Raw genomic sequence first — 27,223 nt, forward strand, 5'->3', positions numbered from 1 at the left:
ATTTTGCTTGATCTATAAATATTTTCTGTAGATCACTTAGTATATATAATTTTATTTAATTGAAAATAGGTGGTTTTATTCCCTTTGTACAAATAAGAAAATTTTGAAACAGATAACTTTCCCACTATCAGACATTTGAGAAGTATCAGAGCCAGCATTTGACCTGATCACCTGGATTCTACAACCTAGGCTGCATGCCTTCAGGATGGTTAGATCTCAGTTTCTCAGTTGTTCTTTTGACATGGTAACAAAGTGAGAGCATTACTCAGAAGTGTGACACAATCCTAATAATTCCATAAGATCAGAAAACATAGGGTTGATATAAATTTGCTATGAGCAAACATATAAGAAACTGATTTATATATCATAATGGGACTTTGTAATGAGAATTACAGTTGTTAAGGCATGATACTCAACTTCGGTGACTAGAGCATTTTCCCTCCCCAGCTCCATCCCGGAAGCTAACTAGTAAGCATGAAGGATGATACAGGTTTGTGTGTTCACCCACATCCTATCCTTTTTTAAGCACACAGACATTACACATGCTCACTATTGCCCCTAAACCTGGACATGAGGGGTTCATATCAAACCCTTTCCTCTACAGTAAGAAGGTCAAGGGTCTAAGGGGACTACCCACCCAGGCCCAGACTCCCCTCCTAGACCATGTTGCAGGTTCCTGGAACCATAGGGTTCCTTGTCCAAAGAACTTCAAGCCTGTTAGTGGGGACCGTGAAGCCCTCTTTCCCAGACCTATGTTTATGAAGACAGATTATGCCACTGTATATGCAGCCCTAGGTCCAAGAGGTAGCCAAGGGGTGGCTATTTGCAAGGGCATGGACACAGCTTAAATGTGTGTCCCCTGTGGTGCAGAATTGGGCCTGGAACATGAAGAGAAGGGAAGATGGGCCAGCATTCCTACACTGCCATGTTCCAGAGGTGCAGAAACCTCAAGACTCCAAAAATTCCACATTCAAACGTAGCTTTCCAGGTCAGATAAATTTGCCTAAGAATGATAAATTAACTGTAAAACATAAAACTTTTAGCTATTCAGATATATGATACAATTCCTTCTGTTTATATTTCTGCTTTAACTTCTCTACCTCCTTAGAGTTAGACACAGCTATGTAACTAGTTCTAGGCTGCAAATAAATAATTACTGGTACGAGACCATTTAACATTCTCTTTCCCTTCCACAGCAATCAAGAAGGTCAAGTATTACAGAAAGCATATAAGATGGAGATGCACCCGCAGGCCTGAGACTGAGTGTGGGGGGCAGTCTCCCAGAAATCCACAATGGATGTGTAGTGTGAGAAAAAACAAACTGTTCTTTCACTAAAGCCACTGAAGTTCGGGGATGGCCTGTTAGCACAGCATAACTTTAGCCCATCCTGACTACATAGAAATTGGTACCGGAAGTAGGATGCTTCTCCAGTAAAAACTAAAAGTACATTTAGTGGTCAGGAAACAGTGAGGAAACAGATCTTAAGGAAGATAGGTATTTTATACTATGACAAAATACGTGATAAAGCATGTTTCTGGTAACTCAGGAGGCAGATCACCTGCCTAATAAACTTGCAGCTCTAGGAGAGGTAAGGAAACAAAACATTTGAAGTGTGCATTTGTTATTTTTGGCTGCATTTGGGAAGGGATTCAAGAAAGGGATGAGCAGAGAGAACTATCCAGTTTTCAATAAGAAGTGAAAAGGAACAGAGAGATTCCAGACATTTCCAACATGCAATGTTACCTGAACTAACAACTTCTCAACTCCCACACTAACAGAGATACTGAATGATGGTCTTAGGCCCAGGAAACCCTTTTTAAAAAAAATTAAATTGCTTCAGGGCAATGATAGATAACATAGCCATTAAATCATTTTATTTGGATAAAATGAGGAAAAAGATCAGATTAAGGGTACAGTTTTCCAACAGAAGCCAGTCAGTCCACAAATAACTTTCTTTTGGTCTAGAAAGAACTACACAGGTAATAAAGCAAATCGATACGGCAGATCTGAGAACTCAAAGGGGAAAAAAAAGAAATGAAATGTGCTCACCAGCACAGAGAATTAATCAGAAACAAATTAAATCTTCCAGATTTTGGAGAGAATTGTGCTGCCAAAGAGAACCAGTCTATCAGCTGAAGTCTAAAAATGACCCTTTGGCTCCTCCTATATGGAAGCAGTGGGAAGAAAGGGCTGCTCCGTTCCAAGTGCAGCAAATTCTCTACCCTCCATATCATAAGGAGCTAAGGAAGATAAAAGGAAGAACTCCCCAAAGCAAAGAACCAGAGCCTCTGAAAACAATGAACAAGAAGGTAGAATCAGGCCCCAATCAAAAAACATTTTGTCCCACCAAAGTGTCCCAATATCTGTCATGAGGGATTTCAGAACTGCTATGGACCAGTGACTCCAGTGTCTCTCCTATGTTCCCCTTTTCTGGATGGGAGAGTTTTACTACATTTACCTGCCTCATTTTACCGTTATATATTAGGTATATATATATGTGAGATGCGTGCACGCACATATGCACAGAGGGAAGGCCACGTGAAGACACAGCAAGAAGGCAGCCATCTGCAAGTCAGGAAGAGAGGCCTCCTCAGAAACAGAATTGGCTGGCACTTGGACATGGACATCTAGTTTCCAGAATTGTGAGAAAATAAATTTCTGTTGTTTAAGCCACCCAATCTGTGGTATTCTATTATGGCAGTCTAGACAAAATAATACAGATTTGGTACTGTGAATTGGAATGCTGCAGTAACAATGTGGAAGTGGCTTTGGAATGGAGAAGCTGGAAGGGTTTTGAGGTGCATTCTAGAAAAAGCCAGGACTGCCTTGAAGAAATAAAAAGTTAAAGGAGACTGTGGTGTGAACTCAGATGTAAATGAAGAACACACTCTTGGAAACAGAAGAAAGATGATCCTTCTTATAAAGTGGCAAAGAATTTGGCTGAATTGTGCTGTAGTGTTTAGTGGAAGAGCTTCAAGTGATGAAATGTTAAGCTTGCAAGTGATGGATGTTCAGCTGAGGAGATTTCTAATCCAAGTGTTGAGGGTGTGGCCTGGCTTCTCCTTATTGCTTGAATAGAATTCAAGAAAAGAGAGATTAATTGAAAGAATCATTAGGGGGAAAGAAAGAACTTGAAGATTTGGAAAAATTTTCAGTCTATCCATAGTGCAAAAAATGAGAAAGCATGTCCTGGAGAAAACACCAAGGGTGTGGCTGAACAATGACTCCATGAGGAGATAACCCTTGGAGTTATTAATCAGCCAAATCAGCAGAAGCCAGGAATAGAGATGGGTTTATATCAGCAGAGACTCCGACTGTTTGGACCAAACAGAACACAGTCAGGATGAAATAAAGGAAGGCTTTTGGACTTCTGAGATTGAACAGGACTAGACATAGAACTATTGGGCTGCAAAGATGCTTTATTCCTCATGAAAAGGAAAGAAGGACCCCAGGGCAATTCAGACATCCTCACTTCTACTCCCACTACAGCCCCAGAGGGCAAGGCTGTTTCCCCCTTGGTTTAAGAGGGTGGGGCTCCATCCTTGGTTTCAGTAGGTCAGGCTGCCCCCACCCAATGCCTCAGGGATGGGGCAATTGCCTCGGGCTATGGGGCCAGAGGGCGGATTGTGAAGCCATAGAGGATTATTCTTGAGCTTTAAAGTCAGATGGAGTTTGCCTTGCTCAATGTTGGCCTTGTTTGGGACCCACCAATTCCTTTCTTCTATCCTACTTCTGTCCCACCACTGTATTTTGGCACCCCCTAATCTGTTTGGTTTCACAGGTTCACTATGGGAGAGGAATTTTGCTTCAAGATGAATCTTACCTCGAGTCTCATCTATACCTGATTTAGACGATATTTAATTTTTTTCATTTTTAATAAAATAGGCTCCACAGCCAATGTGGGGCTCAAACTCATGGCCCTGAAATCAAGAGTCGCATACTCTACCGACTGAATCAGCCAGGCACCCCAGATGATATTTAGAGAAGATTTTGGACTGTAGACTTATGAGTTGATGCTGGAATGGGTTAAGACTCTTACAGCTGTTGGGATGGAATGAATGTATTCTGCATGCAAGAAGGACATGAATTTAGGGAGCTAGAGAGCGGAATGTTATAGATTGTGAACGGTATCCCTCCCAAATTCTTATGTTAAAGCCCTAACCTCCAACATGATTATATTTGGTGACAGGGCCTTTAAAAAAGAAGTAACTAAGATTGAATGAGATAAGGGCAGGATTTATGTCCTTACAAGAGGAAGAGACATCAGAGACTATTCTTTCTCCATACATGCACAGAGGAGAGGACATAGCAAGAAGGCAGCTATCTATAAGACAAGAAAAGAAGTTTAGAAACAGACCCACATAGATGGATGGAAACCAGATTTTCACCATTGCAACTCAAAGATGGAAAGGAAATTCTTTTCAAAAAATGATTCTAGAGCAAGTGGATTCCTACAGTGGGGAAAAAAAAAAGGTAACCTAGATTCTTATTTCACATCATACAAAAAAGTACTGCAAATCATAGAATGAAACATAGACCTAACTGTGAAATGAAAATGAAGATCTTCATGACTGTGGAATGGGCAAAGATTTCTTAAACAGGACACAAAACATGGTATTCAAAAAACTGATAAACTGGATTTAGGAATTTTGTTTATCAAAAGACATCATTAAAAGTGAAAATACAAAAGTGACAGACTGAGAAGCTATTTGCAACACACACATCCAACAAAGGACTCTAATTTAAAATATAAGGAATTCCTACAAATCAACAGGATGACAAACAAACCAATAAAAATATGCAAAAGACCTGAATAAGTACTGCACAAAACATATGAAAGCGTGCTCAACATTAATAATGAAGGAACGGAAAAGAAAACCAAAGAAAACCATGAGCTACCAGCTCACATCAACCAGAGGGCTTAAAATGAAAAACAATATCAAGCACTGGTGAAAATGTAGAACTACCACTCCCAGATGGGAGGGTAAAACTTGTTCACTGCCGGTTACCTGGCAGAATTTACTAAAACTAATACATGGCTACCCCAGGACTTTAAAATTCTAGTCTGAGATACAGTCCCAAGTAAAATACTGCAAATGTCATGAAAAGGTCTGTGTATGACTCTTCATAGCGGCTTTGGGTTTGTTTTTTGTTTTTCAGTAAAGTAAAATTTTATTTTGTAGTTATTTCCAAAGTTATTTCCAAGAGAAATGGATCAAAACGCCAATTACTTGCACTTATTGCAGAAAATGTTTATAACCACTTCATAGAGACTGTAGTTTCTCTTAACAGAATATTTAGTATGGACACGTCATGTCTAAATAGTCCAACATGTAAGCATAAAGGATTAACATACAGAGACAAAGACTGAGCTGTGGAATATTTTATTGAAAGAGAATGCCCATGGCGCTCTCACGGCCCAGTCACCCCCTGCACCTGCCAAGGTGCGGCCGGGGGCGGGAAAGGCCCAGCGATGTGGGTGAGTTCAGATCCAAAGCGTCAGAGGCACAGGACTCTAGTCTGAGACACTGGCTATCAAAGCAAGAACCCAGTTGAGGAGAATCTTAAATATTTAAGTGATAAGGGATTTAACAAAGTAGGTACGACAAGAAATACCTTCTGAATAGAAGCACTGGCCATCCCTGCTCCTCAGAGCCCGTCCTGACTGATGAGCTTTGCTGGCGAGCTCTGAGGGGCTCACGTGGCCAGCTGTGGTCACCACCAAAGACCCTGGTGTGGACTGGCCGTGGTCCCTGTGGATGGCATCAGTGAGGCCTCCTCCTGGTATAGAAGGCAGAAAACCACAAGAGAGAAATCAGGCTGACCTGCTCAGAACGATTCCCTTTTCCAACCTGCGCAGGAAGTACGGACTGAAAGGCCATATTTTAGCTACTTCGGATGTTCCTACTTTTTCACGCTCCTCCTGGAGAAATGTAATGTACCCACAGCGAGGCTGTGGAGGGAAGACAGGAGCTGCGTCCTTGGCGACACCCGCGGGAGCCGGGCTGGGGTTTGAGGAGAGCAGGTACTGCAGCAGCCCTCAGGACTGGGAGATCTTGTCCAGAGACATGAACCCCATGTCCCCGAGGGTCCTTCGTGCCACTCAGCCATCAGGCCAGACGACCAGGTGGGTGATGCTGCCGTTGCTGAGAGAGAGACGGGGCCAGCCTTCCGCAGGGAAGTGCAGCACCCCGCCCATGGTGGAGTGGAGGATGTGGGCATGGCAGATGAAGAGCTCTTAGCTGCCCTCCTGCCGCCTGGCGTCTGCCCGTGGACGTAGTTCCGGACGATGGCCTCGATCCAGGCTCCACCTTCGTAATACACAGCCTCCGGCTTCGCAGGGCACAGGTGGGTCAGGCTCGACGAGGGTGTCTTCCCTTAGCAGGTCTGTGCTGATCTTGTAGATGCCTGGCAGGTGCTTGGAGCTGATATTAGTGGTTTCTGTTGCACGGCTCATGGATGAATGGAAAATTTTATTAAACTTCAACCCCAGGCTTGCCAGTCAGAGCCCAGTTAGTTCAGCCTGTTCATGACCCAAGAGCTTCAGAGTGCAGTCCTTCTCCAGGGAAGCATCCACATGGTTCTGGAGTGCCTGTTAAGAAAGATGTATCGCCTGGCCTTGGCTTCCTACAGGTCCAGCCTGGATGCCAGTTCCTCTTCTCCAGAGTCCAGGTTCCTCTTCTGTTAGGCTGACCAGGGACTGTGGTTCTTGCCTGTCCCAGCTGGGGTCACAGATGCCCAGCCCATGGCACATGGCCCCCACCCACACTGGCGCCTTGAGAGTGTGCGGCTCTGTGTCCCCACCCATGCAGCGCTTCCCCAACACCACTGCCGAGAAAAGCACGGTGCCTGAGCCCCTCACTAGGGCACAGGCCACCAGCTGCCACACCTATCAGAATGCCATGCCCACCTGACCTGTGCCAGCCCCTTGCCCACAGCAGCTTTATTTGTAATAGCCAAAATTAGAAAGAACCCAAACGTCTGTTAACAGAGTGGATAAACTGTGGTATGTTGATACAATGGAATATTACAGAAAAAAGAATATGAGAAAAAATATATACACATGAATATGGACAAATTTCAAAAAACTATGCCGAATGAAAGAAGTCAGACAAAGGAATACATATTATTTGGCTACCCTTAAAATCCAACAATAGACACAACTAATCTGTAGGGATGGAAATCAGTACCTCTAGGGGAGGTGCTAGCTGGGAGGTGCATGAAAATTTTCTCTTTCAGGATAGATGTAATGTTGTCTTTCTTGATCTAGTAGCTATACAGGTGTACGTATATAAAAATTCATCAAGCTATATACTTAAGATTGGCACACTTTATATGCTTTCCCCCCATGTATTTTATACCTCAGTAGAAAAAAATTCTTCATAAAAGATAAGCAGACTATTTTTACCTTATCAGTTACTTAGCAAAGGATATTAGGTAAAAGCAAAATTATCTACTTAAAAACAAAAGACCAAGCAAACTGTGCTTATGTCGGTTTCACTGACCCCAAGATAAGTCAAAACTAGACTATTCAAACCTTATCCATTAGTGTCCATAAAATCTTAGAAGGCAAATCTGAAGAAAGTAGGAGTACATCAGTTAGTCCAATGCAGTTAAGCTGGTTACTCAAGTTAAGACTCCACGTAGCATACTGGCAATGTATATGATGCAATTTTAGTAAAGTGCTTTACCATAAATACACCCATTTAAGATTTTTAACTATTTATTTTTAGTACCAAGGCAGTATGGCATAAAAGAAATAGCAAGAGCTTTTGAATCAGACAAACCAGTTTGGCCACTTACTAACTATACAGTGTTGGGCAAGTTTCTTAATCTCTTTGATACTGAGTTTCTTCACAATTTAAAACAGAGACAATAATACTTACTTTGCAAAATTGTAGCACAATTATAGTAGGTATTTAAGAGTGGTAGCTATTTAGCAATAGCTCTTTGTATGCAAAGTATCCTGGTAGGTACTGGAACCCTATCTCTGAGAACCTGACCAACTGGAAATGACATTCAGATATAAAGATTGGTGATGAAAGGTAAGAATTTAACAAGGGCTATAGATTACAAATTATAGGGTTCCTATCCAGCTAGGAGGATTGTGGAGTATCCTCTGAACAGAGCCTGGAAAAGTTTTTGGAAAATCCACTTAAGGCAGAGGAAATGGCATGAATTAAAGCACAGCCCCCAAAACAGTGCAGTGACTTCAGGTTCTGATTAGTTAAGACTAACTGTGCCACTGGACTAATTTTAAGGAGTAAGACTACAAGGCTAGTAAAGCAAGCTGGGACCAGTCAGGACAAAGAAGTCAAGGACCTGTTTTCTCAAGTCCTGGGATGGCACTGAAGGGTTCTTTTCAGGAACTGACTCTAGTGATCACTCTACACAAAAGTAGGGAAGGAAAATCTCAATACAGGGAAATACCGCATAGGATAAAAGGGCCTAACCCAACATGCTGAGAGGAATGAAAAAAATAAAAAAACCAGGAAAAATATTAGAGTTCAATTTTATCAACTTAAAAAAAAAAGAAAGAAAGAACAGATATGGAGTTTCCCTGATTATTGAGGTGGGACTGTCTTCAACTTTTAAAATGACTTGACTGGCTCATAAGCTCCTCAAGAGCAAAGAAGTACCCAAAAGCAGCAAAACATATTGCCAGGCACAGTGAAAGTGCTCAATATACACTGCTGGCAAATGAACCCTTTTAAATATTCCAAATACTGAAAGCTCTACAATAATACAATGTTCATAGTGAAACATGCAGAAAAGCTAAATTCATTTTTTCCTTCCTCTTGAGTGACTTTTTTTTCTACAATACATGCCAAGTTCTGGATTTGCTCAAATTCAATATTTTAAAAGACTCATTTGAGAGCTATCTCTATCTCTACCAAAAGACTCAGATACGAACCACTCTAGAAATTTGGGAATATTGCCACTTCGGTTGCTAAGCTCTGTATTTTTTTTGTTTTGTTTTGTTTTGTTTTAAGTAATCTATCATTCATTATGTCTTTGGTTATAGCAAAAAAACCAAAAACAAACAAAAAACCATTGTATGGCTCATGAATATTACACGAAAAAAATTAAAAAGTTAAATCCATCTCATATAAATATATGTAAAATTCACTCGAGTACATAATTTAATAATTTATATAACTAGTAAAATAATTAAAATGAGAATTACCTACTACATTAAGAAATAAAGAAAAAAATGAGCGCTTCCTAGGGTCTAAGCACAATGCTTAGCTATTTATTTTTTGCATTAGCTCATTTAATCCTCTCAACAACCTTCCATGGTAGACACTTGTTATCTATGTTTTATAGATGAGAAAATCTAAATATAGAGAATTGTCCAAGATTACACCGTATGGCAAGGAAGAGGCAGAACTACAACTTGAACTCATGCAGTCTAACTCCAAATCAGAATTCCAGTTAATTAATGTAAAAAGAATGGAGGAAATGGAAAATCACCATTGGAATACCACAATAATAACTGTTGCAGGCAAGATCTATTGAATGCTAAAATTAGTGGGCTAAATTTGAGAAATAGGACATCTGTACAAACTCAAAACATCTCCCTCGGAATATTTATTAATTACCCATGGCAGTTTTAACATATATCCACAAATCGTTTGATACTTTTCCCTCTCCTTCCTTCGAGTGTGGACTTCTCCTAACAAAATAGAGTACAAGAAGGGAAGAGTAGTAATGTGTTGCAATGGAGAAACTGGGCAGACACTGTCTAAACTACGTGATTAAGGTTAACACATTGATGTGGAAATCCTGTGCCCCCAGATATGATGCAATGAAAAGAGCAAAACATTCCTGTGGTATTCTTCCCCCCAAATCCATAACCTCACTCTAACTGTGAGAATACATCATATAAACCCAAAATGAGCGACACTGTACAAAATGCAAAAGTGGCAATGTCTCAAAGACAAACATTTTCACAGGTTGGAGTAGACTAGAAAGACAGGACAACTAAATGCAATATGGAATATGGATTAGATTATGGATTAGAAAAGAGACACTAATGGAAAAACAAGGGAAATCTGAATTTAGTTAATAGTATTATGCCAAGGTTTCTTAACTTTATTAATGTATCATGGTTATGTAGGATTTAACATTAGAGGAAGCTGGGTGAAGGGTATATAGGAACACTCTATGCTATCTTTATAAATCTTTTGTAAATCTAAAATCATTTTATAATGAAAAGTTTTTTAAAAATTCAACATCCATTTGTGAAAACAAATGTCACTAAGCCAGGAACAGAAGAAAGTCTCCTCAATCCGGTAAAAGGTATCTACAAAAAAATAAATAAATAAATAAATAAATAAATAAATAAATAAATACAGTAAACACCATTCTTGATAGTGAAATATAGAGATATCCTCAAGATCAGGACAAAGCAAAAGATGTCTATTTTAATGCTTCTGTTAATTACTGTTCTGGTGTTCCCAGCCAGGGCAATAAGGCAGGAAAAAGAAAAAAGGAATAAAGATTAGAAAGGCAAAGTTAAACTTTTTTTTATTTTTCAGATGATATTGTGCATTTTGGAAATCTCCAATAATCTACAAACTACCAGAACTAAAAATTTAATTAAATGAAATCACAGAATACAAGCTCAAAATACAAAAATCAACTGTACTTCTATACACTAGCAAGATGGTTGGAAACAAAATTGAAAAAAAGGTACCATTTACAATAACATCAAAAAAACTCAAATGCCAAGAAATAAGTTTAATAATGCAGAAGTCCCCTATACTAAAAAACAAAACAATGGTGAGAATAACTGAAGAACTAATTCGATGGAGAGATATACCATGTTCATAAACTGGAAGATTTCCTTTAGATCTTCATTCTCCTAAAATTGTTCTGTAGAGGCAATGCAATCCCAGTCAAAAGTTTGGTAGACTTTTTTTTTTTTTTTTAATAGACACTGACAAGCGAATTCCAAAATTTATACGGAAATGAAGAGCACTTAAATAGCCAAAACAATCCTTAAAAAGAAAAAAACTGGAGGGTTTATACCACCATATGTAAAGACTTACTATAAACTACAATGAAGAAAGTATGATATTGGTAGAAGAATTGATAAATAGTCCAAGTGGAACAGAATGGAGTCCAGAAATGGAGCTAAATGTATGATCATTCATTTTCAACAAAGGGACCACTGCAATTCAACTGGAAAAAGAAAGGGCTTTTCAATAAATGTGTGGAGCAGCTGAATGTCCACATGGAAAATCTTGACACTGCCCATCTCATACCACACACAAAAATCAACTAGAGATAAATCAAAGACCCAATTGTGAGGACTAAACTATAGTTTCTGGAGGAAATCATGGGCAAATGTATTTAGGACCTTCAGGGTAAGCAAAAACGAGGGTGGGAAGAAAATCTGTGGGCAGAGTGCAAAAAAGCACTCTCCACCTCCACCCATAACACTGATAAATTGGACTTCATAAGAGTAAGTCTGCTCATCCAAAGGCAACATTAGGAGAATAAACATGCAAACTTTAGATAGGTAGACAATATGTGCAAACATGTACCTGATAAAGACTTCCTATCCAGAATATATAAGGAACTAAAATCATAAACGGAAGATAACCTGCTAAAAACGTAGGCAAAGATTTGAACGGCACTTCACAAAAGAAATCTGAATGGACAATAAAGATATAAAAAGATGCTCAACATTATTAATATTCACAGGAATGCAATCAACTTACCCTAAGACCACCAATTTAGCTCCGTGGTGTTTATCCGTAAAACATGAATACATATTTGCCAATGGCAATTTCAAGAACATTTGCAGAAACTTTATTAATAATGACCAAAACTGGAAAACAATTCAAATGGTCATCAATAAGAGGATGGACGAATGAATTGTGGTCCACCCACATAAAGCAATACTACAGAAGAGGGCCACCGAACTTTTTCTTGGGCCCTATAAAGGGCCAAATAGTAAACAGTTTAGGCAGGCTTTGTAGGTTATACAATCTCTATTTTAACTACTCAACCCTACTGAATGGACATGTTTATGTCCAATAAAGTTTTGTATCTAAAATATGTTATGGGCCAGCACTGGCCCACAGGTCATAGTTTGCCACCCCTTGCTATAAAGCAAACAACAAAAAACTACTTACACATGCAACCTGGATGAATCTCAAAAGTATCCTGTGAACAAAAGAAAACCAATGCGCATGCATGTGTGTACACACACACACACACACACTCTATATGATTCCATTTATATGAAGTTCAAAAACACTTGAAAATAATTCATAGTGAGAGAAGTCAGGGATAAAAATGTATTCTATCTTTATCTGGGTGGTGAGCACACAGACACACACATAGGTAAATGTCATTAAGCCATGCACTTAATTTTTGTGCTTTTATTGTACATAAATTATAGCTCATTTTGGAGAAAACAAAATTGGACAAAAACCAGAATACAGGTCTGAAGAAATTATCTAGCATTCAACATGAACAAAACATATATAAAAGCTCTATTAAAAGAAATGGGTAGACCGTGCAAGTGTAACAGAAGTCTAATCAGAGTTTTGAAGGAAAGAATAGAAAAAAAAATGGAGGGAAAGCTACATAGAAAGAAAAAAGATGGAACTTTTGAGAATTGGTGAAAGACAAACCTTGGAGACAGGGAACAATAAATCCAGGATAAATGAAATGTCCACACCTTGACACACTGTCATAAAACTGTAGAACACATGAGAAGAGATCTTAAAAGCAGGCAAAAAAAAAAAAAAAAAGATTAACAGCAAATGACAGTTATTTGAACCAACAGTAACATGGGAAGCAGAAATCAATGAAATAAGACCTCCAAAGGACTGAGAAAGAAACTGCCTGCCGGGAATTGTATGCCAAACAAAACCATCATAAATGAGTAAAATAAAGACATTTTCAGATAAAGTTTGTCATCAACATTTCTTTAATAAACAAGCTTCTAAAATATCCTTGACAAAGGAAAAAAGATCTGAGCCGCAAGAAGAAATGACAAAGAATCCATGAAAAGAAAAAAACAATGATGTTGAATTTACAGGAGAAAAAAAAATCAAGGTGTAATTAAAATTCTAGATGACAAAAACATGTAATTAACTGGTGTCAAAGCAACCTAGGTTTCTTGAATTATTTGCAAGTAGAATTAATAAACTTTAGATTAAGCTGTACATTAAAATTTTAAAGAAAACTACTAAAAGAAATAAAACAATTTCATACTAGTTAAGACAGAAGAAAATCGAATAAGAAAAAATCCTAAAGTTGGCAAAGAAAACACACACACACACACACCAGAATAAAAACAACCATAAAACAGAATGTTAACTTTAATCTTAAATATATCATTAATTATATTTTACCTAATTGGACTGAGGGCTCCATTAGAAGACAAAGGTGGTCAGAGTAGAATAGAAAAAAACAATCAGGTTTCATCTATGTGAAAGGCATATTCTAAAACGCTACAAGGTGTGACTAGAGTATTCTAAAAGAAAATTGATTTTAAGGTACTAAGCATTTAGGTGGGGAGGCAAAGAACATCACTGTAGAATGACAAAAAGTTCAATTTACAGAGAAAATAGAGCAATTCCACACATGTAATATACTGAACTTTCAACTTTTATAAAGCAGAGTGACAGAATTACAAGAAGAAATGAGAAAATTTATTATTTTATTATGATCTTTTTGTTACAACTTTCAATAATTGATAGCTCAAACCAAAAAATTAGTAAGGTTAACAAGATTTGAACACCACAATTCTTGTGCTTAATCTAAGACGTGTGTGTGTGTGTGTATTTATGTTTTTATACCTACCTTGCCCCAAAAGTCTGTGAGTACATATTCTTCTCAATCATTCAAGGTGCAGTTGCAAAACTAACCATGAGGCCACAAAGCAATTCTCAAATTTCAAAGAATCGGTAGCATAGAGCCCTCACTTGCTGACTACAGTGCAAGTTAGAAATCAATAACAAAAGGATAACTCACAAAACCTTCCACATTTGGAACTAGAAAATACTTCTAAAATCACATGGGGAAAGAAAAAAAAATCATAATGAAAAAAATTGTAATTCTTAGAACTGAAAAAAATATGTTATCTAGAAAGCAACACTAAATAAAAATCTGTAGTATTTGCAGAAACAAATCTATAACCAGAGTTTATATAAGAGCCCAGAAATGAGCCCCAGCATATCTGGAAATATGTATAAGACAGAGGTGGCCCTGCAAATCACTGGGACGGGGATAACTGGCACTCCACATGGGAAAAAGAAAACAAGTTCTTTCTGATCTCCCAACGTAAATGAAAAAATAGCTATCTATACATACACAAGTCAGGCATATGAAAGAACTACATGTATAAAAAATGGAAACTTTAAAACTTAGAAAAAATTTCAAAACACATTTCCCTCATAGTAGAAAAGAGTATCTTCAGACACGAAAGCACAAAGAAAAGATTGTCTGCAGTTTACATAACCAACAAAGGATTTGTACCTTGAACAATGTTTTCCAACAGAAATTGCTGCAATGATGGAAGTGTGTTGTTGTACAATATAGTACAGTAAAATGTAAAATAATATAATAGCCACTAGTCATATGTGGCTATTGAGCACTTGGAATGTGGCCTAGAGTGACCAAGGAATTGAAACTGTTCAAGTAAATATGACAGCATGTTAATATTTAAAAATCCTTTGTGAAGGTCCATGAAGGTCCGTTATGTTTTTATATACTTTTTAGCATTTAAATTTTTCATAAAAGCACTTTATTCTAGCTTATATTACTGTATAAAATATAATTTCAATTTTGTAAAAAATACATTAACAGTCGCTTTCCAGAAAGCAAACATACCAAATGTCCACAGTGTTATTTGTGAATGATTTTCTTTTTCTACTTTAAAAAATTAAGATATAAAAACATATAAAGGGTTTAATGAACACAGATGTATCCACTCCAGAATTTATGAAATAAAACATTATGGATATTGTGTAAATTCCCTAGGTACATTTCCTGATCACAACTTTTCTCTTTTTAAAGAAAAGCTGGCAAATATGAATAATAGACTAGAGTCCTGGCTTCAGGCTTCTTCATTTCACAACACCCATATTTTAAAAGGTTTTTGGGGAAACTTAATATACAGACATTACATGTATCATTTAACAAAGAGTTATAGAGCAAACACGCATGTAACCATTGCCCAGGTCAGGAGATAAAGCATGTCCAGCATCCCAAAAGTCCTCAGTATGTCTCTTCTCAATCATAATCTCCTCTTTATCCCCCCAGAAGATCGCCAGCTTGACTTTTAGGGTATCAATTTATTCACCATTTCTCTTTACTACTTTTAATGCCTATATATGCATCTCTAAACAACGGCTTTATTTCACCAAGTTCTGAATTTCTCATAGAATACTCAATGATATCATCTTCAACAACTTGGGTTTTTTTGTTTGGTTTTTGGGGTTTTTTTTTTTTTTTTTGGCCCAACATTATTGAGACACATTTATGTTGAAATACAAAACTACTTCATTCACCACTGTTCTGGGTAGTTTCCATTTTATGAATATAATTTACCTTTCCCCCTTCAGAGAGACATGAAGGTTGCTTCCAGCTTTGGGGTATTACAAATAACACTGCAGTAAACCTTCTTGTACACGTCTGCTTGTATATATGTATGAAAATTTATCTAGGGCAGTGGCTTTCAAACTTTTTTGACCATGACTCATACTAAGGAATGACGTTTTACATCATGACACACATCTGTGTGTGTATAAAACCGAGAGGGGAAAAAAAAAAGTTTCATAAAGCAAATACCCGATGACCTGAGACATATTCTGTTATTTTCTATTCTCTGCTAATTCGTGTTTTACAAATTCTGATCATTATCCACTTAGCTGATTTCACGACTCACTACAATGGGCTTCAAACTTTGAAAGACATCGCTCTAGAGGATAAATACCTAGGGGTAGAAATGCTAGGACGTAGAACACGGACATCGGACGCGGTCAACTTTTCTAGATCCTTAACTTTTGAATAAATGTTATCTGAATGCATATAAATTTACCACTCTATAATTTTAGAACTAAAACTGTGAAACATCAGATCGTTTTATCTTTTCCTTCGGTCATAAAACCGTACTAATCACTTACCATGTGCTATGTATCCAGTGGACTCCGAGCGAGACTGATGGGTTAATACACAGGGGGGTGGGGAGGACATAAGGGACCCGGACCTCAGTGAGGCCCCAGAAAGCGCACAGGAGGGGCCTCCGATCCTGCCTGGGGAGGGAGGGGTTAGGGAAGGATTCCTGGAAGAAGGAGGACCTAAGCTGAGTGCTTCTATTTTTAATTTTATTGGTTTCCTAAAACATAAAAGTAACACATTTGTTGGGGGGGGGAAAGTCAAAATTACAGCAATTTATTTATTAAGAAGTAAAACTCCCCACCACCGTCCTTAAAGTTTGATGCTGAGACTAAACAACCAAAGTTGCATTATCAGTTATTCTAATCTAGGAAATTTTTAGGAGCCCACATTTTTAAATAGTTTTAAGGTACATCTGACAGAGTCCATCATATTAAGGCATAAAACGAATCATATTTTCCATAATGAATGTAAATGCAAACATTTCATATTTAGTCGCATTATTACTTTTAAGAGACTTTTTTTTTTTTTTGGCCTTTTCGGCAAGGTTAGAGTGCCAGTTTTCAAAAATCGAGTGTATTTACTGCATACCAGATATACACAAATGCCTCAAAAAGTGGCATTAAAAACGACCAGCTGAAAGAATGTTTTGTTCAAGTCAACTTGGCTTGGCCGGTGACAATTTGTCGGAGTTTCACACTTCGTCCCGAGGAGCCCCGGACCCCGTCACGTACGCGGCGCGTCGGCACCGGCACACCCTCCCCAGCGCGGCACGGAGCCCAGGACGGTCCTCGCTCCGCGGCAATGCCGCCGCCCCGCCACCCCCAGGCCCGCAGCGGGCCCCACCGCCACCAAGCCGGGCCACGAGCACCCAACCACCTACCCTGCGGGGTCAAGAGCCCCCCGGAACTCAGGCGAGGCAGCTCGGGCGCGCCGCCTCCGCGGCCATGACGGCGACCCGGGGAAGCACCCCGCGCGCCAAGGCCCGCGGTCCGCCGGGCTGGGAGGAGAGCCGCCCCGTCCGTTCGTCCGTCCGTCCGCCAGGAGAGTGAGGCCAGAATACGCCCCAGACGTGTCTAAATCAAGGCTCGGGGCGGTACCGACGGGCTGAATGACAAATGGCAGATGCCGTGGGCTTTGCCGCCCTCGGCAGCCGCGAGGATGGCTGCGCCGAGGAGGCCGCGCACAGGCGGAGCCCGGGAGCCGGAACGGCGCGTCCGCGAGGAGGGCGCTGGGGCCCCTGGCGGGGGCGTCACGTGGCAGGAGGAGGCCCCGCTGGGGAGCCAGGGGGTCGGCGGCCTGGGCGGAGGAAGAGGACAGGCGCCCAGACGCCTGGCCGATTGAGTCATCCGTGTGGGCTAAGCCAAGGTCGCCCAGGTGCAGAGCTGGCGCAGGTAGACCCGAACCAGCCCGAAGCCCCGCACGGTATCGAAGACTGTGCACTTAAGTCACCGCCAGGATGAACCGCCCTGAGCCAAATCATAAATGAGAAACACGACAGATGCTAGGAGAACACTGCAATAAGCCAAATTCGCTTACCTCCTATTCGTGCAGCGTTGAAATAATGGCAGCCTAACTGTGACCACTAATTGTGAGCCAGGCACTGTTCTAAGCACTTCGCAGGTAAATAAATGTAGTCCTCGAGACAACCGTGGGAGAAACACTTACTCCCGTCTTTCAGAGGAAGATACGAAGGCACAGAAAGATGAGACGGAAATAATTTTATAGTTAAGGAATCATGCTACGCATGCTTTAAGTAATTTAAACATTTTTCAATATTATTTGAATTTAAGAAAAAGAAACTGAAGCGACCAGTGGTTGCTTTCTTCCCTACGAGATATACATTCCTAAAAGAGGCCTATAAACGTTAAGTAAAATGAAAGGCATGAAGAATTCACTACATATTTCAGAAAGTCTCATAGCTCCGAAATACGAGGTTAATAGCATTTTACAATTCCACCCACCTTCACCGCAATCTTCCAATTTCCACTGCTTATATTACTTTTGACTTACTAGCACTTAGAACATTTACAAGAGCTCTCCCACCTTATTCTCCCAGATGTTCGCTCTTACTTCTGTATTTAAATGAATTCAGTATTCATCATAACGTATTCATTCCTAAAGTCTTTATTTTTATTTAAGGGCCTGTTCTCTTTTTCAAGTAGTTTTCTTAAGGAGGGTTCAGTGAGCACCTTAATGCTTTATCTGCTTTTTAGCTCTACGCATAAATAAAAACTGAACAGGGCAAATATTTTGGATTCACACCTTTCTTCAAAACCTAACAGAACAAAAAGGCAATTGCTTCATTGATTTTTGACATCAGATTTTGCGCACAGATCTGAATCCTATGTGATTTTTCCCTGGGAGGGGATTTGATTTTTCTACTTGAATGCCTAAAAGAATTTTTTTTTTTTTTAATCGTTAAAACTATTTAGAGCCTTATCTGGGCTATGTCTCTGTCAATGTAAGACACCCCCCCCCATATAGTTTGATCTTTCAGTTTATGGATTCCATTCTCCTTTTCTTAGTGTAGAACCCCATTCATATTATACATCCGAGTAAGTTTATCTTTCATCGATTGGGTTTTTTACTTCAGAGTCACCAGTTTCCTTATACTTGATTTCTGTCCTTCCACATCCAACTTCTTGAGATGTGTACTCAAAATATTCTGTCCATTTTTCTAGTTTACTGAATTTTAAAATCATGTTGTTTTGAACCTCAATTTTCTTAGCTATGCAATTTCCTTTTTCATCACATTCTCGTCTTATATTGTCCTTGAGCTGTTTTGAGTAATCCGTATTCCTTTTTTTTTTTCTTTTTCCTGTAGCATGAACCACATACAAGGAATACAAATTTCTGTTCATTGGTTTACTTCTATTGATTTTTTGTCTGCCTTCTACATGCTATTTTCCTTGCTTCCCACTCCCATGTTATACAGCATGTTTGCATAACAGCTGTCCTATCTTTTATCTTGTTTATCCTTAAAAGTTAATACCAGACCTTATATTTGCACTAATATGCTGCGAGTGAATTCCTGGTACACTTTCCTCTTCACCTAAGATGTGTCCATCTTCCCTATCCTGAGCTTCAGTTTTAGGACTGAGTGTTGTTGCTATCTACTTTTCTGTGACCTGAGGGTTTTAGGATGAGAGGAGGGGTGATGGGGGACTGTGGAACTCAACTTGAAACGGGGTAGAACTTACTGGAGAAAGTCAGCCTTCACTTCTGAAATCCCTTTAAATCATCAGCAGCCCTCCTTCAAGCCAGCCAAGGGGTATCCCATACCTGTGAACTTTGGTTCATTTGCCCAGTTTAACATAGTGCCCCAGAAGGTGGCAAGCTTTCCTGCTTCTGGCAAAATCCAACAGTGATACATAAAGATTCCTTGATGTTTTACAAGGATGCCGTTGACTTCTTTCCCAATTGGAGGACGTTTGCGAAAATTCTCAAAATTTGGTCTGATCATCTTTTTCCTCATACATCTTGCAGGGGGGGTAGAAGGTTGTAGATACACAACAAATTAACAGAATCTTTGGCATCTTTGCTTTGCCATCCCTTCTCACAGGTTACATTATAAGGCTGTACAGTACTTTTTTTTTTTTTGGTTGTAGCAGGTGAGTTGTTTTATTTTCTTCGTGTGGTTTAGGGTTTTAATTTAGATTTCTTTTAGTGTTCCTTTGTGCCATATTTATCCAAAAGTCAGTTGATCAGAGTGCTTCTCTCATTGGTAATGAATTATATGAAAGTCCTTTTTTATCTTTAAGTCATTCCACAAACTTCTTTGAAGATCTGTATGTTGACTTGGTAACTGTAATACCCTCCTTTTCCCTAAACCTTCCCTCGATGACACGTGCCTTTGCATTACGATGTGCCCCAACAAAGGTTCTGGGGCAGAGATTGCAAACTCAAACCTCTATGAAGTTTAAAACAATGAGGAGTGGGATTGAAGTAGAATGAAAACAGCATTCTTTGTGTAAGGGGCAGATGCTGTACATCAGGCCGACGGCTGCCATGTTAGAATTCAGGGCGCTGTTGCCAAATCTGTATAATTCAGGACAAGCACAATATTTAGTGTTTTAATATAAAATTTCCCAATTTTGGAAACAGTACAAAGACCAAATGAGATATCTCTCAGGGCGCCTGAGTGACTCAGTCAGTTAAGCATCTGCCTTTGGCTCAGGTCATGATCCCAGGGTCCTAGGATCGAGCCCCGCATCAGGCTCCCTGCTTAGCAAGGAATTCTGCTCCTCCCTCTGCCTGCTGCTCCCCCTGCTTGTGCACTCGCGTGCGCGCTCTCTCTCTGTCAAATAAATAAATAAATAAATAAATAAATAAATAAATAAATAAAATCTTAAAAAAAAAAAAAGGAAGAAAGGAAGGAAAAAAAAAAGTATGTCTCAAGGCCAAACTGGACCCAAGGGTTATGAGTGTGGTCCCAGTTATAGAGAACCACCCAGCTAAGTTCCATGATCTCTGTTTTATTCTTCTAAGCATTTTGAGATACAGGTTTATTCTACAGACTCTTCAATGACTTCTTAAAATGTCTTTAGCAAACATAAAGCAAGAAGATTCATGCTGACATATTTACAATTTGATACAACATGTCAGGACCCAGCACTTTCAGGAACAGATGTTACTAAGGGTAACAGTTATGGCAGGGCTAAAATCAATACCATGTGAGCAGAGTGTTTATATAGATTATGACAACATTAACAAAATAGCAAGAAAGAAAATATTTTCAATTGATGCAGAAAAGGCATTTGACGAAATCCAACACCCATTCTTGAAAGAAAAAAATAACTAGGATAGAAAAGAAACTTCCTCAGCCTGATAATGGACATATTTGTTTCCTATAGCTGCTGCAATAAATTACCACAAGTTTGTGGCTACAACAAGAAGTGTATTCTCTCACAGTCCTGGAGGCCTGAAGGCCAAAATCAAGTGTCAGCGGGGCTTCACTCCCTCTAGTGGTTCTAGAGGAGAACCCTTCCTTGCCTCTTCCAGCGTTAGGATACTGCTGGCATTCTCTGGTTTCCTTGGCTTCCTTGGCTTCTGGCCACATCACTCCAACCTCTGGCTCTGTTGTCACATTGCCCTCTCCTCTGCATGTGGTGCGTTTGCTCTTCTGTGTGTCTATCTTACCAAATACTTGCCACTGGATTTAGGATGCACCTGAATCACTTGGGGTGATCTCATCACAAAATTCTTAATTTAATTACATCTACAAGCCCCCTTCCTCCCCCCCGCAAATGAAGTAACATTCTTAGTTTTCAGGATTAAGGCATGGGCATATCTTTTGGGGGGGTCCACCTTTCAACTGTCTATAATGGACAAAATCCCAGTCAGCTTTGCTGTGGAAATTGACAAACTGAATCTAAACTTCATATGGAAATGCAAAGAAGCTAGAATAGTAAAAAGGGAAAAGAGGAACAAAGTTGGAAGAATTACACTACCTGATTTTAAGCCTTATAAAGCTATAATAATCAAATCAGAACGGTACTGGCATGAACAGTATATGGAGTCCAGAAATAGATCCATATATGATCTATTGATTTTAGACAAACGTACAACAGGAGAAAGATAAATGATGTGAGAACTGGTTATCTGTATGGAGGAAAAAACCCTTACACTTCACATCATATACAAAAATCAAATCAAATTAGAACACAGATCTAAATAAAAAACAAGAACTATAAACTTTAAAAACTGCCCTATGCAATAAAGCATCCACCAGCCATGCTATTGAACACTTAAAACGTGACTAGTCCAAACTGAACTGTGCTATAAGCATAAACTATAGTCTAGCTTTTGAAGACTTAGGATAAAAAGAGAATGTAAAATATCTTATTTTTATATTGATTACCTGTTGAAATAATATTTTGGACATATTGGTTTAAATAGAACATATGATTGAAATTAAGTTCAACTGTTTTCTTTTTTACTTTTTTAATGTGGCTACTTAAAGTTATATGTGTGGCTCACATAACAGTTTTGACGACACTGTTCTAGAAGAAAACCTGGGAATAGCAAACACTGCTTGGGTAGGACACAAAAAGCAACCACAATGGAAGAATACCTTTTTAACTGGATTTTACCAAAAATAAAATCTTCTGTTCTTCAAGAGAAATGATTAAGGAATTGAAAAGCCAAGCCACATACCAGAGGAAAGTATTCATAATACATATATTTGACATAGGATTTGTATCAGAATATTTAAAGAATGCATACAACTCAATAATACAATAAACAATGCCATAAAAATGGGCAAAGACTTGAAAAGATACTTCACCAAATAAGATACTTGATTGACCAATAAGTACACGAATGACTCTTGATGTCATTTCCCCAAGGACTAGTACAAATTAAAATCAAAATGAAATATCTCTACATATCCACTGGAATGGCTAAAATTTAACAGACTGACAATACTAAGTGTTCTCAACGAGACAGGAAATCTAGAACTCTCATACATTGAGGGTGGGAATATAAAACAGTACAACCACTCTGAAAAACTGTTTAAAAGTTTCTTATAACAATAAACATATACTTACTATACTATATACCCAGCAGTCCCATTCGTATTTATCACAGAGAGATAATAGCTTATCTATACAAAAACTTATACACCAAGATTCCTATTAGCCCCAATCTGGAAACAAATTGTAAGAAAATGAGCAAACTGATGATCCCATAGATGAAACTAAAAAACATTATGCTGAGTAAAAGAAGCCATACATAAAAGAAGACCCGTTCTAGGATTCCATTTATAGGAAACTTTAGGGGGGGAAAACTAATCTAGAGTAACAAGCAGATCAGTTGTTTCCTGGGGTGGATGGACATGGGGCATGAGGGAACTCTGTGGGGTAATGGAAATGTTCTGTATCTCGATCACTGAGATGATTACATGGGTATATTTGTCCTACTTCACCGAATACTACACTTCTAATAGGTACGTTCTGTTATATGTAAACTAAATCTCAATGAAGTTCATTAAAATGTTTCTATTCTTACTTGAGTGAAATGGGGAGAAAGAAATTATGAGACTGTTTTTATCTTCATCTACTGTGGTCTGAATTCGTATCTACCTTCTGCTTTTTTGTTAACTCTTTTGTCAGCACTCCCTTGTACATCATCAGTTCATTTTCTCACCTGTGAGGGTTTAAGTGGCAGAGACAAACCTCCCATCCGCGTCTTCCCTCGGGCTCTTAATCCAGTGTTCTTTCTCGAGACAAGCAGCCAAAGGAAGCAATCACATTATACAGTTGACATTCTGCTTAACAGACTTAAACCATACAACTTGAAAAAATCTTCCAGTGAATTCAACTCAACAAATATTCAGTAAGTGTTTAGATTTCATTTTCTCTAACCAAAATAAAAGTAACACCTTAAAACCTAAATAAACATTTAGTTCTTTTGAGGCCCATGGATTCTGGCCAAACTATATCTGTCACTGGCCTTATGCTGGCCTTCCCTCAATCTCCAATCTCAATCCCCTCCCCACATTTTTGTTTGTTTGGAAAGAGAGAGAGAGAAAACACGCACAAGTGGGGGGGAGGGGAGGGGCAGAACGAGAGGGAGAGAGAACTATTAAGCAGGCTCCATGCTCAGAGCACAGCCCCATGCAGATCCCACAACCCTGAGATCATGACCTGAGCTGAAATCAAGAGTTGGATACTCAACCAACCAAGCCACTCGGGCTCCCTAAAGTCCCTTTTTTAGAGACTGTAATCCTTGGCTCACAGGGCTTTCCTCCCTTCCCTACACTTGTCACTATTCGCAATGACTTCTCTATCCAGGTATCACTTCCTCAAACAGGCCTCCCATGAGAACATTATTTTTCCCAAAGTAAAACTGACTAATGTCCACTTCTATTTTCAACTGACTGACATTTGGTGAACATAGTAAACTCACAAGGCAATGTTTGAGTATATGTAGTTCCCCTACTGACATTTTTTACATTACGTGGTTAAGTTTTCCTGTTACATGCATTTTGGAAAGTGCACAGAATAATCATGTTCTTCTGCCAAAAGCAAGGATCAAGAGAATGAGAGACAAGAGAACATGGCGGCTTGTGGCTTCCAAAGAAGCGAGTGAAGGTTCATTGATTTAAGCAGCTAGGTGTTTCTTATTTTTATAATAAAATATACGGATATAATTCAAATTATATGAAGTCTGGAGAAAAATTTCCAATTTTTAAATAGGAAAATTCAGTGTCTAGTGTCTAGCTTGAAATGTAAATAGCACAATTAAAGATGGGGGGGACCCATTCACCTTTTATTAATAAGCAACCAGAACCAGTCAGAAGTGATTTAACATATAATCAATGGCATGGATTTTCATCCCTGTTTCATATGGCACGAAAAAAACCAAGTTGACAATGACCAAGCGCTGACCTTTGGAGTGAAAAAAATAAAAGTAGTATACAAATGCCAAATACTGATACCTATTTTTTCCCTGACTATAATTAAAATTTAAATTAAAATTAAAATTTGACAGCAATAGGCAAGAAGGTACAAGGAAGAGGGGAGGTGGTGAAGGCTTTTATAATTTAGGAGTACCAGCCACTCATTTTATTTTATTTTTATTTTTTTTTTAAGATTATTTATTTATTTGACAGAGAGACAGCCAGCGAGAGAGGGAACACAAGCAGGGGGAGTGGGAGAGGAAGAAGCAGGCTCCTAGCAGAGGAGCCTGATGTGGGGCTCAATCCCGGAACGCTGGGATCACGCCCTGAGCCGAAGGCAGACGCTTAACCGCTGTGCCACCCAGGCGCCCCCCAGCCACTCATTTTAAAGTAAAAGGATACGGCAGGCTGATGATACCTGTTTATCTTCTCCCTCCCAGAGCTCTGCCAAAACAAGGACAGCAGAGAGAGATAGGAGCCACAGCTGAAAGAGTTCAATAGATTTTAAAAGACAAAAAGCAAATGCAGGAGTGGTAACTGGCTTCAGAGTGGAGAAGTACCCCCGGAGCGGCTGGACACTCAGCGGTACTAGAGAGCAAGGAGTGAAGTGTTGGTTGCAAGCCTTTATTTTGCGTACAGGGCAATTAGGTGACCAGGTCCCTTCTTGTACCCTGGGTAGTCTGGCAACCCCACTTCCCCCACCCCAGAGGAAACCAGAGCTGTTATCTGGATAAACTGAACTGAGAAAGATGTGATCCATAAGGTAAGAGGATTATAGCAGAAGAAATACTGATGATCTGAAAACTGAACTAGGGCACCGTACATTATTTGGCTCTAAATCTGCCATATGCTTTTTATACACATTTTTAAAATGCATTTCAAGAATTAAAAAAACAATGAACTTTGCAGTAAGTGCCTAACTGCTTCATCATATTCTTTAGTGTTCATCTTAAATTTCCCTTTCCTTTTTGTTTAGCAGTCTGATAGCCTGAACTCTTGGTCCACAGACTTCACCACTTTACTCGTGATTATCAGAAGATATATTTTACTTCCCCTCCCAAAATGTCCCTAGTGACTCTTAAGTCCTGGCTTTAACACAAATTCCTATACCTTTACCCTAGAGAAGGGGTTAGCAAACTACAGCCTACGGGCCTCATGTAGTCTTTTTGTCTCCTTCTGTGCGGCCTGCAGGCCAAACGTCGTCTTTAGGTCTCCTTTTGTACAGCCTGTGGGCTAAAGGTTTTACATTTTTTAGATGTTTGGGAGAGAAAAAAAAATCAGAATAAGAATATTCGGTGACATGTGAATATTATATGAAATTAAATTTCAGTGACCTTAAAGTTTTATTGGAACACGGTCACCGTCATTCATCTACATATTATCAACGGCTGCTTTCATGCTCCCACGGCAGTCATCTGCGTGGCCCACAAGGCTGAGAATATTTGCTTGCCAGCCCTTTACAGAAAAAGGGCTGACATATGCCCTAGAGGTCCAGGCACAATCCTGACCTCAGCTCAAACCCCCCATCTCTTTTTTTCTTTTCATCCTTTGCCCTCCAATCCTCAATTATCCTGCAAGGTAATCTCCTCTCAGATTCCCCTGGGCTTCCCTGCCTCCTCTTACTCTCTATTCCTATGGCTGTCTGTCCTGCTGCCCTTTCTCTTGTGCCCTCTGATCCTCTCCCCAGTAGCAAGATCACGCTTCTCCCTTCTTCTCTGCAAAGCTCTCTCCACCTCTCCACCTTTACTCAAAGGTTTGGCTCTCCTCAAAGATAGCCCACACCAAGGGCTTTTTGGTTAGAGGAGGTATAACTGCCGAAGGCCACTCCACACTGCAGAGGTTAAAGACAGCATGATGCTCACCCCCATCCCCACTGCCACATCATTGCTCTTTTACTCACACATTAAAACATCTTCTTTTGGCCCAGGACATCTGGCTCCTCCACTCTCTTCCCAGCCCCATCACCATCATCCTTGGACTGACTCACTATAGATCTTGAACAATGGAGAGCTTTGGCCCTTGGCTCATATAACTTCTCCTCTAGTTGCCCCATCCTCCTGGGCCAGTTCAACATCTACGTAGCAGATTTATACAATACTTTGGTCTTAGAATTCCTTTGCTTCCTCCTAATGAAAAAAAAACCTCTCCACTCAAGCTATCTTCTGAACCCGTGGCAACCTCCTAGACCCTCAACAGCCTAGAACAGCTCCACCTGAAAAAATTTTGAACTCCAGCATCCCCACTTTTTTTTTTTAAAGATTTTATTTATTTATTCGACAGAGATAGAGACAGCCAGCGAGAGAGGGAACACAAGCAGGGGGAGTGGGAGAGGAAGAAGCAGGCTCCCAGCGGAGGAGCCCGATGTGGGGCTCGATCCCATAACGCCGGGATCACGCCCCGAGCTGAAGGCAGACGCTTAACCGCTGTGCCACCCAGGCGCCCCCAGCATCCCCACTTCTGACTACAACTTCCGATCCTTTTGGGTCTCTCACTCTGTGCTCCTGGCATATTTACTCTGCAGCAACACACACACACACACACACACACACACACACACACACACACCACACATGTGTGCAGCCTTCTCTGGTTTCAGTTTCCTCCCTAGCCAGCCCAGACTGTACAATTCATTCTCTCTCCATGGTCTTCTTCAATGGATGCTACCACCACTGGGT

General features: G+C 39.7%; 1 protein-coding gene and 1 pseudogene across 25 annotated transcripts in view; both read right to left on the reverse strand.

The window, feature by feature from the left end:
- The window catches only part of PLAGL1 (PLAG1 like zinc finger 1), a 109,397-nt gene that overhangs the window by 53,881 nt on the left and 28,293 nt on the right, over window positions 1-27,223 (reverse strand). For 7 of the 25 annotated variants that reach the window (XM_040627912.1, XM_040627894.1, XM_040627909.1 and 4 more), the window contains exons 1-2: window positions 17,028-17,613; window positions 5,618-5,782 (exon numbers count right to left, since the gene is read on the reverse strand). The exons of 12 other annotated variants lie outside the window; for them this stretch is intronic. The gene's annotated coding sequence lies outside the window, so the exon portion shown is untranslated. Of the gene's footprint in view, window positions 1-5,617; window positions 5,783-17,027; window positions 17,614-27,223 lie in introns of those variants that run through there. 6 more of the 25 variants (XM_040627913.1, XM_040627893.1, XM_040627908.1 and 3 more) reach the window with 2 other exon arrangements.
- Window positions 5,789-27,223, reverse strand: part of LOC121102286 — a 43,604-nt pseudogene continuing 22,169 nt past the window's right edge.

Source organism: Ursus maritimus, unplaced genomic scaffold (genome assembly GCF_017311325.1).
Source record: "Ursus maritimus isolate PB19 unplaced genomic scaffold, ASM1731132v1 scaffold_13, whole genome shotgun sequence".
Lineage (NCBI taxonomy): Eukaryota > Metazoa > Chordata > Mammalia > Carnivora > Ursidae > Ursus > Ursus maritimus.